This window comes from Triturus cristatus, chromosome 9 (assembly GCF_964204655.1).
Source record: "Triturus cristatus chromosome 9, aTriCri1.1, whole genome shotgun sequence".
Lineage (NCBI taxonomy): Eukaryota > Metazoa > Chordata > Amphibia > Caudata > Salamandridae > Triturus > Triturus cristatus.
Window position 1 is genome coordinate 1,215,671,706 of NC_140592.1, and position 13,923 is coordinate 1,215,685,628.

Here is a 13,923-nt window from a genome sequence, read left to right on the forward strand (position 1 = left end):
ATCAGGGGCGTAACAAAGGCCCCCTCAGCCCCCGCGGTGCGGGGGGGGCCCGAGCTCCCGGGGGCCCCTTCAACACTTTACCCTGGCCTGACAGATCCTGAAGAAGTCCGGAGGGGGCCCTCCCTGTACTGTGCAAGGGGGCCTCTCCAGTTTTGTTACGCCACTGATATATATATATATATATATATATATTCCGCTCCTTTGCACCGTTAACCAGCGCGTCACTCTTTAGGCGGGTGCTCCGTCGCGGCGATGCCCCGCGATAAATTTTTTCGCTACCAACTCCTTGTCTTACACCAGGAAATCAGCACTCACGGGGTCCAATTGCAGCAAATATCCTTTATTTAAAACGCTGTGCTGATTTCCTGGTGTAAGACAAGGAGTTGGTAGCGAAAAAAAAAAAAAATATATATATATATATCTATATATATATATATATATAGATATATATATATATGCTCCAAACTCCTTTGTTCCAAACCCTCGATGAAGGATCACAGCACCAACCACAGAGGTTTCAAGTACGTATTTTTTTTATTTATTTTAAACCATGATGCATAACAAAATCGGTAGAAGACGGTCTACGCGTTTCGGCTCCCAGCCTTCTACTCGACCATAGATTCCGTGTGCCTATATATATATCTACAAATAATATATTTGTAGTGTAATGTGCTATATAAAGTATAATGTGTATATACATATATAGGTATGTGAATCCACATATATATACATATATCTGTATATTATATATATATACATACATATATATATACAGGAACTTCGCCGCAGTATTCAAGCTGGTAGAAAAGGACGAAGCGGACCCAGTGCAAATAATTTAATCCACAGGTATGGCAAGCACCGCCATGATGCGTTTCGGCCTCAGAAAGGCCTTGATCACATGACGCTGACTCGGGCAGCCCATAGGATTATAAAGTGCTTAGGTGCAAGTCAGGTGATCGCTGAGCCAATAGACATAAAAAACATACAATGTATCAATACATCAAATGCTGGTATTCAAACATCACATTTAGCAATATATTAGGTAAAATACACCAATGGCTAATAATACAATCGAAAAACACAATTATCGATTTTTGCATGAAAAAAGAGAGAGCAAAGGGGAAACAAATGATCACAGAAAGTTTGCAGGTCGTAATTGAATGTTACAGGAACCATGAGTACCATGCAAAGGGGTTCTACTAAAATACCCACACTATTATTGTTCAGTCTAGTTCTACATGTGCAAAATGAGCAAGTGCAAATGACAAATACATATGTGCAAAAAATCGCAAGTCCCTAATTGCATACACGTACCCCCCTGAGGTTGATACTGTGGTCTTAATAATGTCACCACAGCTCGTTTGTCTATATAATATACTCCAGTTGCTGGGTATAGACAAAAATGTGCAAAGTTTATGCTTGTGCAAATGGCGGTTATATATGTGCAAATAACGCAAGTGCAAATTGCATACATGTGTTACTGCTCAAGTGAGCCGACTCGCTCCACTGACTAGTATGGCTGTGGGATAGATAAGCTACTGTTTGACTGTTGCCTGCTGGGATAAAATGTCGGTTTTACACTGTTAATTCAGTTCGCTTGCTCTCTTAAATATTGTGAATCAAATTTTCTTCCCGGACCAATTGGAATCCACAATAATAATAATATTACTAAGAAAAATACTATATACAAATGATGTTACCAGCATAAATGACTAATCTGCTCATAGGATCACCTGTATAAAGTGTATGGTGCAGGGAGGGGTGTGTGAAAGGGAAAAGCAAATTACAGTTTAAAAAAAGTGTTCCAGAGTTCATAACATATCTGCAGTATTGACAGAGTTGTCTTAAATACCAATTTTTTAGAAAAATGTATAATGCAGTATATGTATGTTACTTTGTTTTGATTGTTCATCTGCCATCACTAAATAACCTGGTGCTGTTTAATGGAGGCAAGTAAAGAGATCTTCACTAGAGTTCAAGCCGTTAGGCGTTTTGGTATCCAACTCGAGAATGTATTTTGTTTCGAGTTGCCTAAGCTGTACCTCACGGTCTCCCCCTCGGCGTAATGGCGGAACCATGTCCACCACAAAATAACTGAGAGAGTCTAGACAGCTCCCATGTGCCTCTTTAAAATGTCTTGCGACCGGGTATGTTGCAGCGTTGTTACTGATGGCCCGCATGTGCTGGAGTATACGTTTGTGAACCTGCAAATTGGTACTACCAACGTATTGCAGGCCACACGTACACTCCAGCACATACACCGCAAAGTCAGATTTACATGTCAATTTTTTACAGATGGATACAGTGATATCGCTAAAGGGTGTTGTATAGCAAGTCTTGTTCCTACCAAATTTACAGGCTTTGCATGAGGCACATTTAATGAAGCCTTTGGTGGATTGCAACCAGGTGTTATTGGGGCAAATTTCAGGACTGCTTTTAACAAGCATATCACTCATGGATCTAGCCCTCCGAAAAGTCATCTCAGGGTTTTTCTTAAGGAGATGACCGATGATTGGGTCATTTTGAACAATTGGCCAGTTTTTGTTAAAAATCATGCGTAATGCTCTGTGTTGGCGATTATAGGCGGTTATCAATCTGGGAGGTTCTGTACTAGTTGAGGGTTCCTCTGATGTACTGGTTTGCACATTGGCTTTTGCCAATGTTACCTGCCGGGAATCTGAGTTGGCTTTTCTGATTGCTGTGTCAATTGTTTCCACAGCATATCCTCTGGCCAAAAACCTCACTTTACTGGACAACTGTGCCTCTGTACATTCTGATTCTACACTGCAGATCCGTCTGATCCGCAGCATCTCCCCGTAGGTTATGCTGCGTATCAGATGATCAGGGTGGTGACTGGTGGCGTGCAGAACCGTGTTGCCTGCCGTTGTTTTGCGGTGCAATCGAGTTTCCAGATTGTTGTTATCCACATATAGGTATGTGAATCCACATATATATACATATATCTGTATATTACCTACTGGCGGTCGCCAGTAGGTAGTTATAGTTAGGACCACGTTTCCATAGGAAAACCTCAACATTCTATTTTGAATAACTTTGGCGCCGGTCGACGAATCCTCGCGAATTTCTCAAAATAGGTGGGGCGCTACGCTCCGCTCCTACCCTGAAAGTCTCGGGGGGATCCGTCAAGCGGGGGCTGAGATAAAAGGGGGGTCCCAAAACGCGTTTTTCCCATGCATTTTTCCATAGGACCTTTAGAACGAGCTACAGCCCGAACGGCTGAACAGAATTACTCAAAATTTGGCAGAGAGGTAGTCCCTAGGTCAAGGAAGTGCCTTTTGTAGGTTTGGTGTAAATCTGTTCAGTAGATTCTGAGAAAATAGCCTTTAAATCAATATATATATCTGAGCCCGCTTACGGTACGCTTACCGTACGCTTACGGTAAACGTACGGTGGCGTGCGCGAGCGCGATTCTGATTGGCTCTTAGATCTTAGTAAACATTCGAATCGGTCGAAACCAGGAAGCGGCGGCCGCCATTTTGTGTATTTCACTCTGAAAAAAAAGAGTGAAAACAAGGAAAGGGGGCAATGAGGAGAGTTACAGACCCCCTAACATTTGTAAGGGGGTCAAAGAAGGACAGAAAAGTACAAAAAAAACATTTATTGATTTTAAAAAAAATCACGGGGTACGCGTACGGTAAGCTTACGGTAAGCGTACGGTAAAAAAAAATAAAAAAAAATAAATGAAAAGCAGATTTAAGAGTTTAGATATTAGGGAGCTCTAAAAAGAGCTGTTGTGTTTATGAAGTCATTTTTTAAGTGGTACCTACAAGTAAGTACCGATGCAGAGTCTAAGGTTCAAGAGGAAGACTCTGTTCCCTTCATCATTGAAGTGCACACCATCTCCTCTATAAATGTCTTGCATGTCATAACGCAAGTTGTTGTGGTAAATGGCACCCATACCATAGTCACGGAGGAAAGCAGAAACAGATTTGTTGACGTGCTTTCTTGCTTTGTCAATCTGTGGACAGAAACGATTGGACCAGTTCCATTTTTGCCTTTGGCATATGTTGGAAAACACAAAGGCAGTTTTAGGGAAAAGTGTAAACAGTTGTGCAAAGGTGTCCTTCATAAGCATTTCCAGACCTACCCCAGTCAAAGTGCCTAGGTCATTGCCACCACAGTGCACTATTATGAGGTCAGGGTGTTGGATTTGAATGAAGGATTTCACCAATGGCATCAATTGGTGCCACTTTAACCCTCTCTGACCAATCCATTTAATGTCTACATTTGGCAAAGCAAGGTCTCTCACCATACCTGTTTTCTCTGCAAACTTTTCACTCCAGAAGACATAGCTGTGCCCTACAATCCACACTGTGAACATCTTCAAAGGAGAACTGGATGCACTCAGGAGGTGTCTTTCAGTAGAATGGCAATATGAAAAGAAAGACAGTTTGGAAATGGAGGCATACATATTTTTTACAAAACAAAAAGAACTGATTGGCTGTTTCATACCATTCTAGAATAAAAACTAGGCTGTATGTGTAAATTAATAGAAGCATGTTTTGTATTGGTAAAAAAAAATGTGTAACCAAAGAACAGTACTATGGATTTGCTGTTAGGTTTGAAAAGTCAAGCACTCTTGCTCTGTGGAATTGAAACATTGTTTGGCGAACTTCTGACCTAACTCAACACAGCAGTGTTCCATGAGCTGTTGCTATGGTAGCAGGCAGAAGTCAAGTTGGGGGAAGGGTACTAGGCAGAAGTCAAGTTGGGGGAAGGGTACTTTTGGAAAAGGGTTGGTTTTCAACCAATAGAAATGTGTGATTACATTTGAAAAAAAGGGGGAAGCACTGAGATTTGAAACTTACAAGTATATGTGCGGAAAAATAGAGGGAAAGTTTGCCATTATCTGGTTCTGCTGAGAGGAGAGAGGTGAACACAACAGAGATCCTGGCTCTGATAATCTGCTGTTTGAGTGTCACATTTCTTTCACAACTAACTAATTTTAAAGGTGAGTTTACAGTTTGAGAGGGGATGTATGTGGTAACTTAAGAAATGAATAATAGAAATGGAAATTGTTTTTGTTGTAGTTACACATGGTGGTTTCATAATGTGCCAGTCTGTAAAAGTGATTTTCACTTGCCCCAAAAAAAAAAAGAGCAGTAAGTGTGCTTTCAAATTGGCAAAGAAATTTCGTTTTGGGACTAATGTGAAAACATGACTCTGTGTGCAGAGAGGAATTATAGGCAGAGATTTATTGCGTCTTGCTCTGGTGATTTCACAGTTGCATTAGATGGAAAGGGGGAGCGAATTTTTGGGGGAAGAAGCAGAGTCTTAACACACACCCATGTGCTTGCCATGTATAGTCATGCACAGTATTTACAAGCGAGTGGGGTTTTCAGGTTTCAGTCTGTAATGCAAATACATTCAGCATCACTAAGGCTGGTTGCCCTTGCTGGAGTGTAGGCAGTCACCGAGAATACACATGGTGGTGGTCTGAAAAAACAGTTTGGACATGTGCATTTAAATAAATCAAAAAAAGTGGTTTCATAATGTGTCAGTCTGTAAAAGTGATTTTCACTTGCCCCAAAAAAAAAAAGAGCAGTAAGTGTGCTTTCAAATTGGCAAAGAAATTTCGTTTTGGGACTAATGTGAAAACATGACTCTGTGTGCAGAGAGGAATTATAGGCAGAGATTTATTGCGTCTTGCTCTGGTGATTTCACAGTTGCATTAGATGGAAAGGGGGAGCGAATTTTTGGGGGAAGAAGCAGAGTCTTAACACACACCCATGTGCTTGCCATGTATAGTCATGCACAGTATTTACAAGCGAGTGGGGTTTTCAGGTTTCAGTCTGTAATGCAAATACATTCAGCATCACTAAGGCTGGTTGCCCTTGCTGGAGTGTAGGCAGTCACCGAGAATACACATGGTGGTGGTCTGAAAAAACAGTTTGGACATGTGCATTTAAATAAATCAAAAAAAGTGGTTTCATAATGTGTCAGTCTGTAAAAGTGATTTTCACTTGCCCCGAAAAAAAAAAGAGCAGTAAGTGTGCTTTCAAATTGGCAAAGAAATTTCGTTTTGGGACTAATGTGAAAACATGACTCTGTGTGCAGAGAGGAATTATAGGCAGAGATTTATTGCGTCTTGCTCTGGTGATTTCACAGTTGCATTAGATGGAAAGGGGGAGCGAATTTTTGGGGGAAGAAGCAGAGTCTTAGCACACACCCATGTGCTTGCCATGTATAGTCATGCACAGTATTTACAAGCGAGTGGGGTTTTCAGGTTTCAGTCTGTAATGCAAATACATTCAGCATCACTAAGGCTGGTTGCCCTTGCTGTAGTGTAGCAGTCTGGACATGGGCTTTTTAAAAAATCTGAAAAGTGGTTTCATAATGTGACAGTTTGTAAAAGTGATTTTCACTTGCCCAAAAAAAAGAGCAGTTAGTGTGCATTCAAATTGGCATAGAAATTTCGTTTTGTGACTATTGTGAAAAGAAATGTAGTAATATATTTAAATACAATAAAGGAATTGTTACAGAGAATCGGTGAGATCTGTACAAATAAAACTTTAGAATTTTATTGGATTACCATTGGAAATTTAATCAAAAAAGAATTTTAAAATTACTATTTGGTCTAAAGGAAATGAAATCAGATGTATTTTGGAGTTATTTGAGATATAATATTGTGATTATACTTCTGAAACAAACATATCAGACGGTATTTTAAAGAAATAAGTATTGGTATTAGATGATATTTTTTTAGAATATTATGCATTTCTATAATGTTAAGTTTAAGTAAAAAAAGAATCAGGGCTTTTTTAATACAATCTTTGTGATTGTTATTTTTTTTTGCCCGCTGTAAAATGATGAATGCAATTGCTTTCACAATTTATAGTGAAATGCAATATATTCTGAAAACAGCAAAAATAAGGCAAAAATATTTTATGGAAAAAAATGTAAATATGTGTACTGTATTATAAAATGTTTTAAAAATATTAATAATTTTTTCTTTTTTTCCAGATAGATATAGAAAATTTTCGAAAACTACAAACATTTTTAAAACTATTTTTTAAAAAAACAAATGAATAAATATTTTTTCAGTGAGTATGGTAAGTCAATAATAATAATTGTAGTCTCTCAAGGACCTTGTAATGTGTTTATTGATTTTTAGTGTTTTTTAAAAAAAAAAAAAAAAAAGTACGCGCACCGTACGCGTACGGTAAAAAAAAATAAAAAAAAGTTTTTAAAAACATATGTAAAAAAAAGATGAAAGATAAGGTTGGCTCTTAAAAGAACCGTTGTGTTCATGCAGGGACAGAGGAAAGGAAGCATGGGAAAATTATTCAAAGCGACAAATGTGTTGATCTATTTTGTTGTTCACTAGGGAAACACTGGTCTCCCTATGGCAAATTAGATCTTTACAAAATGTGCAATGAATATCAACCTTCCGAAATCGAGGGTTCATTTCCAGAGGGCCAGCAAAAGGAGATTCTCCCCCCACAGATGAAGGGCTCACCTGACCTGCAGAAGAAGGAGTAAGCCCTGCAGGTGATGGTCCAGGCTGAGCTGCTGTGGATGTACTGGCTCGTCTTTCTGAAGAGTTACCTCCAAAAAGATGACCATGTGTCCTTCTGTGTACATCCTGGAGGTGTCTCTTCATGGTGTGATTCCCAAAGGAATACTTCCTGTTAGGATTACCTCTAGAAAGTACACGCTGACACAGCTTGCAAGTAACTAAGGGTGCATTCACCTTTTGCTGGCCTTCTGGAAAAGTAAAATAATCCCAAACATAAGAAGGCTTTTGTTTCCTCGATCTCTGCCTCAAGACAGTGCTGCTAGTGCTAGCCTCACTCTCAGAAGAGCTCTGCTGTTCTGCCATCGTATCCCAAAGACAAACCAGCTCCTTCTCCCAAGGGATCACAAGCAGAAATGAGGGGAATGGGTGTGGTGTAGGAGAGTTCTAGAACTGAAAGTAGTTTCAACCAATCAAAAGTTGTGTTTCAAGATCACATGACCTACCGTACGCTTACGGTACGCTTACGGTACGCTTACGGCAAAAAGTACGCGTGCGCGTAAAAAAGACACGCGCTTGCGCGCATGCGCATAACAGTCACTCCCCGGCACTTCCGCGTAACGTGCGCGTGTGGCGTAAGAGCGCACGCGTCCCACGCGCAGTACGCGCGGCTACGCAAAGTGCGTAACTATACGCAAGCAGCGTAGATAGATTACGGACGTTGCGTAAACCGTACGCTTACCGTGAGCTTACGGTACGCGTACCAAAAAAAAATTAAAAAAAAAAAAAAGAACTGGAAATAAATTTTACATGTTTATTTTAAAAAATATATTAAAAAAAAATATTTAAGGATTTTAAAAATTAAAGCATAGTCTTTATAAAAGGTAAGAAAATTAAATAAAAAATATGTTTGAAAAAATTGAAGAATAAAAAAAAAATTAGCATTTAAAAAACCTTGCAAATTCACTGAAAAAACCATGGGTTTCACACACGTTATAGTTAGGAATTAGCATTTAAAAAACCTTTGAAATTCAGTGAAAAAACCATAGGTTTCACACACGTTATAGTTAGGAATTAGCATTTAAAAAACCTTAGAAATTCAGTGAAAAAACCATAGGTTTCACACATGTTATAGTTAGCTGGACATTTTACTCGTAAAAAACCAATGAAATTGCCCCGTTATAGTTAGTTCAGCTAACTATAACTCGCGCGCCCGCAATGCACTGCTGATGACGTCACATATTACATCACTCATGACATGGTCAGTGACATCACTCATGACATCACTGATGACATCTCAAATGACATCACTGATGACATCACTGATGACATCATCCTTGTGATAGAGTGGCAGACCTCCTCTTCCCCTAATATAACCTTTGACACACACATTCAAAAATAGAAACTACAATGTTCAAAACAATGGACATACCAATACCAGTTAAAACAACCTTTTCAGTAATTCTAAGATCCACATACACATCCACTCATTCACCAACAGTCCAATTCAGTCACTCATACATGTACTCACTCATCATATGTACTCATACACCTATACATCCTGTTACACAATGCCACTCATCCATAGAGTTACTCACACACATAGTCACTCATGCTAACAAAGAATCAAACATACATTTACTTGCATATACAGTTATACACACACCACCACACTTACTTCTACGGAAACTTACACATACTTAGTCTTTTAAACAATCACTTATAGAAACACATACTTATTCATACAAGAACTCTTTCAATCTCTCACTCTCACATATACTCACATATATACACCAATAGTCACATATACTAGTTTAAAACATATGTAGTTACTCATAAAGACACTATTGAGACAGTCATTCACTCAATAACACATCCATGCACACACTCATCCACCCATACAGTCCTGCACACATGCTGTGTTCAACACATACAAACAGTGAGTCACTCATTCATACACCTATGCACTACGTAATACCCCCCACCGAACCATGCAGATACTCAGACTGATACTCAAAAAACCAACTAATAACCTATATAGACACCCATGTATCTACTCACCAACCCATGCAGCCACTTATACACAAAGTGAGAGACTGATACAGATATATACATATTTAAACATTACTCACTAAAACATGTATTCACTATGATACACTTAATCAGTCAGTTAAACAATCAATTTTTCAAAAACAAATCATCCATTTAGACACTTATATACCCATTTATTCTTCCATTGACCTTGAGATATACATATATAAAACATATTTAATTTTCAGAAAAACACACATTCACTGGATGATGTCATCAGTGAGGTCATCAGTGATGTCATTTGAGATGTCATCAGTGATGTCATGAGTGATGTCACTGACCATGTCATGAGTGATGTAATATGTGACGTCATCAGCAGTGCATTGCGGGCGCGCGAGTTATAGTTAGCTGAACTAACTATAACGGGGCAATTTCATTGGTTTTTTACGAGTAAAATGTCCAGCTAACTATAACATGTGTGAAACCTATGGTTTTTTCACTGAATTTCTAAGGTTTTTTAAATGCTAATTCCTAACTATAACGTGTGTGAAACCTATGGTTTTTTCACTGAATTATATATATACATATATATATATATATATATATATATATATATATATATATATATTCAGTGAAAAAACCATAGGTTTCACACATGTTATAGTTAGCTGGACATTTTACTGATAAAAAACCAATGAAATTCCCCCGTTATAGTTAGTGCAGGCAACTATAACTCACGCGACCGCAATCCTCTGCTGATGCTAATACTGTATTTAGACAATTATTTGCCCATGTCTTCTTCCATTAAATTTTAGCTATACATATATTACAAATATTTTTTTTTCATAAAGACACATATGTCATCAGCAGAGGATTGCGGTCGCGTGAGTTATAGTTGCCTGCACTAACTATAACGGGGGAATTTCATTGGTTTTTTATCAGTAAAATGTCCAGCTAACTATAACATGTGTGAAACCTATGGTTTTTTCACTGAATTTGCAAGGTTTTTTAAATGCTAATTCCTAACTATAACGTGTGTGAAACCTATGGTTTTTTCAGTGAATTTGTACGGTTTTTTAAATGCTAAGTTACTTTACGCCATTCGTGGCGTGCGTGCCCAATTAACGCAGTTCGTTCCGTGCGCGCACCGTGCGCGCACAGTGAGCAAGCGGTGCGCTTCGCGCACCGCGCGCCCACTTTACGCAGTTAGTGCCGTGGATGGGCCATGTACGCACAATGCACTTCAAGCACCGTGCGCACATGGAGGAGATATTATGCGCTTCGTTGTGAAAGATAAGCTTTTACATTTTCAGCGAAAGTTATATGCCATGCAAAAATGGTGCCCTGCGGGCACCATTTGCACAGGGGGTGGGGAAATTGTGGATAATTTTTTTTACCGTACGCGTACGGTAAGCGTAATCGGCGAATTTTTGGAAAAAAATAAAAATGAATTTTTTGCATTGGGGGTTCTTTGGGGACACATTCATCAAGGCTAGGTGGTTAGGAGCTGTATAAACAGTCCCTTTACATGTTTTTGGCCTTTGTTTTTCCTCCCCCCCTCAGAGTGCGAGAGAGAAAATGGCGGCCGCCGCTTCCTGCTTTCGAACGATTCGAATGTTTACTAAGATCTAACAGCCAATCAGAATCGCGCTCGCGCACGTCACCGTACGCGTACGGTAAGCTTACCGTAAGCGCACGGTAAGCGCACCGTAAGCTGCCACAGATATATATATTGATTTAAATGCTATTTTCTCAGGAACTACTGAACAGATTTACACCAGACCTACAAAAGGCACTTCCTTGACCTGAGGACTACCTCTCTGCCAAATTTCAAGTAACTCTGTTCAGCCGTTCGGGCTGTAGCTGTAGCTGTGTCTAAAGGTCCTATGGAAAAATGCATGGGAAAAACGCGTTTTGGGACCCCCTTTTATCTCAGCCCCCGCTTGACGAATCCCCCCGAGACTTTCAGGGTAGGAGTGGAGCGTAGCGCCCCACCTATTTTGAAAATTTCGCGAGGATTCGTCGACCGGCGCCAAAGTTATTCTAAATAGAATGTTGCGGATTTCCTATGGAAACAGGGTCCTAACTTTAACTATCTACTGGCGACCGCCAGTAGATAATATATATATATATATATATATATATCGTTCCACAGCGCATCCTCGCACTTCATGCACTCCTTCCAAAAAGCACAAATCCGAGGTTCAGGCTTTAAAGTGATTTATTCAGCATCAGCAGCCAAAGAAATACCCAACGCGTTTCGGCGTGAGCCGCCTTGGTCACGGGTAAATTCCGCCATACAGACTCTCAGTTTTAAACATTTCAGTCGTAAGCATGACGTAAACATAATTGAAACAGAGAAAGGAAATATACAAATCAGATGCACAGAATCGTAATGTCATTTCCATTGTGTCGGCCATATTGGAATGGTGAATGTAGTTTTCTTTCCATATGTGTACACTCTCAGAATTTCGTATATTGTTAATTTATATACAATTTTACAATATGGCAGTTCACCTGATAACATAAATATCGACAGACATTAAATTCATGCTTATTGAGTATCCGAGTATATACAAACTTTGTATAACGTAGTATCGACAAAGACTATCAGAAAAAATGATAACATAAGCATACGCACAAAGAACTCTGTTAGCGCTAAGTTGCAAAAATTCCCGCTTTTTACATTGCCTGAAAACATTTTAATCATATACGATTCCTCATAGTTTTTTTGTGTGTTTTCGAGTGCAACTTTATTGACACAACGAGCCGCTCGTAACTAACAAAGCGGCATAGCTTCTCAGGTGTAAATGACCTCCAGTGTGCTGAGAGTTCAAGTTTATATGCGAATAACGATCTCAAAATGTACGTTGTCAATTCAGCCCCAGTGGGCAATAATGGAGAAAGATAATAATTAAATTTACAAAGCTAGGATGCTAACTATAGCGTTCAACCCCAGTGGGTAATTGTGTCCTTAACAAAGTATATAACACAAATATAATTTTAGATATATGATATATTCATATTCTCTTGACGAGATGCTGTATGTATAATATCATACTGCATACAATTGTACTTACAGTGATGTAAACAAAGACACTATATTTTCAAAAAAACCTCTCTGGTCATCCCACATATAATAGCTTAAATAAAGTAAATTAAACTCCATTAGGGATTACTTTGCTATATCTGGTGTTAGTCAATATCTTCAACTCAGATACCCTTCATTTGTGTACACCATCTGAAAAAATCAACAGAACATAATTCAATGACATTAGATATTATCCTCCTCATTTAAAAATAGACATACTACGTATGACTATTAACTGTTAAAAAACATGAAATACAGCAGGAGACCTTGGAGTCAATTAAAATTTACCTAGAATGATATTAAAATCAAATATAGAACAGATCATGATTATCCTAGTTCAAGAAAAAGCCAACAAACTAATCTCCAAGAAACCAAGACATCTCTTCCTCGGAGTTCAGACCATCAGGAATCTTGGTGTTGAGTTCTAGAATATAATAGGATTCCAATCGCCTCAGCTTGCGAATTCTGTCCCCTCCCCTCATGGTTACAGGTATACGGTCTATCACAAAGAATTTCAATAGATTGCGATTACTTTTGTGAAATTCCTCATAGTGCCGTGCTATGGGGGAAAGTTTATCCTTATTTTGAATCGCCCTCATGTGTTCCAGGATGCGTTTTTTGGCAGCAAACATAGTGCTGCCTACGTATCTCTTGGCACATGGGCAGGTTAAAACATAAACACAATAGTCAGATACACACGTGAGATGTTTTTCAATGTATCTGTCTTGGTCTAAGATAGGATAATAGACTTTTTTCACATTAAAGCTGTATTTACAGGCTTTGCATGACATGCAAGTAAAGAAGCCTTGAACTCCTTTAGATCCTAGTTTCATTTGGCTAATTTCATTGCTACATATTTTGTCACGTAAAGAATCTGACTTCCTGTATGTCACATTGGGTTTATCCTTTACGACTCCCTCAAGAGTAGATTCAGTTTTGAGGATGCCCCAATGTTTCTTGAGACACTTTCTTACATAGTAAGAACCCAAATTGTAGGTAGTTATGTATCTAATGACTTCATTTTCATTTTTGCCCTCATCTGGGTTACTCTTTGGTGCCAATAAGTCCTCTTGTTTGAGGTTAGTGACTTTCTGGCGGGCTTGTGTTATTATGTTGGGTTTGTACCCCCTGTCAAGGAATCTTTCATTCATGATTGTGCATTCTTGTTCAAAATCAAGATTGGTACTGCAGTTCCTTCGAGCCCGAAGAAACTCACCATACGGAATGCTATTTATGAGGGCTTTAGGATGTCCACTATCAGCATGCAACAATGTGTTCCCTGATGTCTTTTTCCGATACAGTTTTGTTGTTAATGTATCATCCA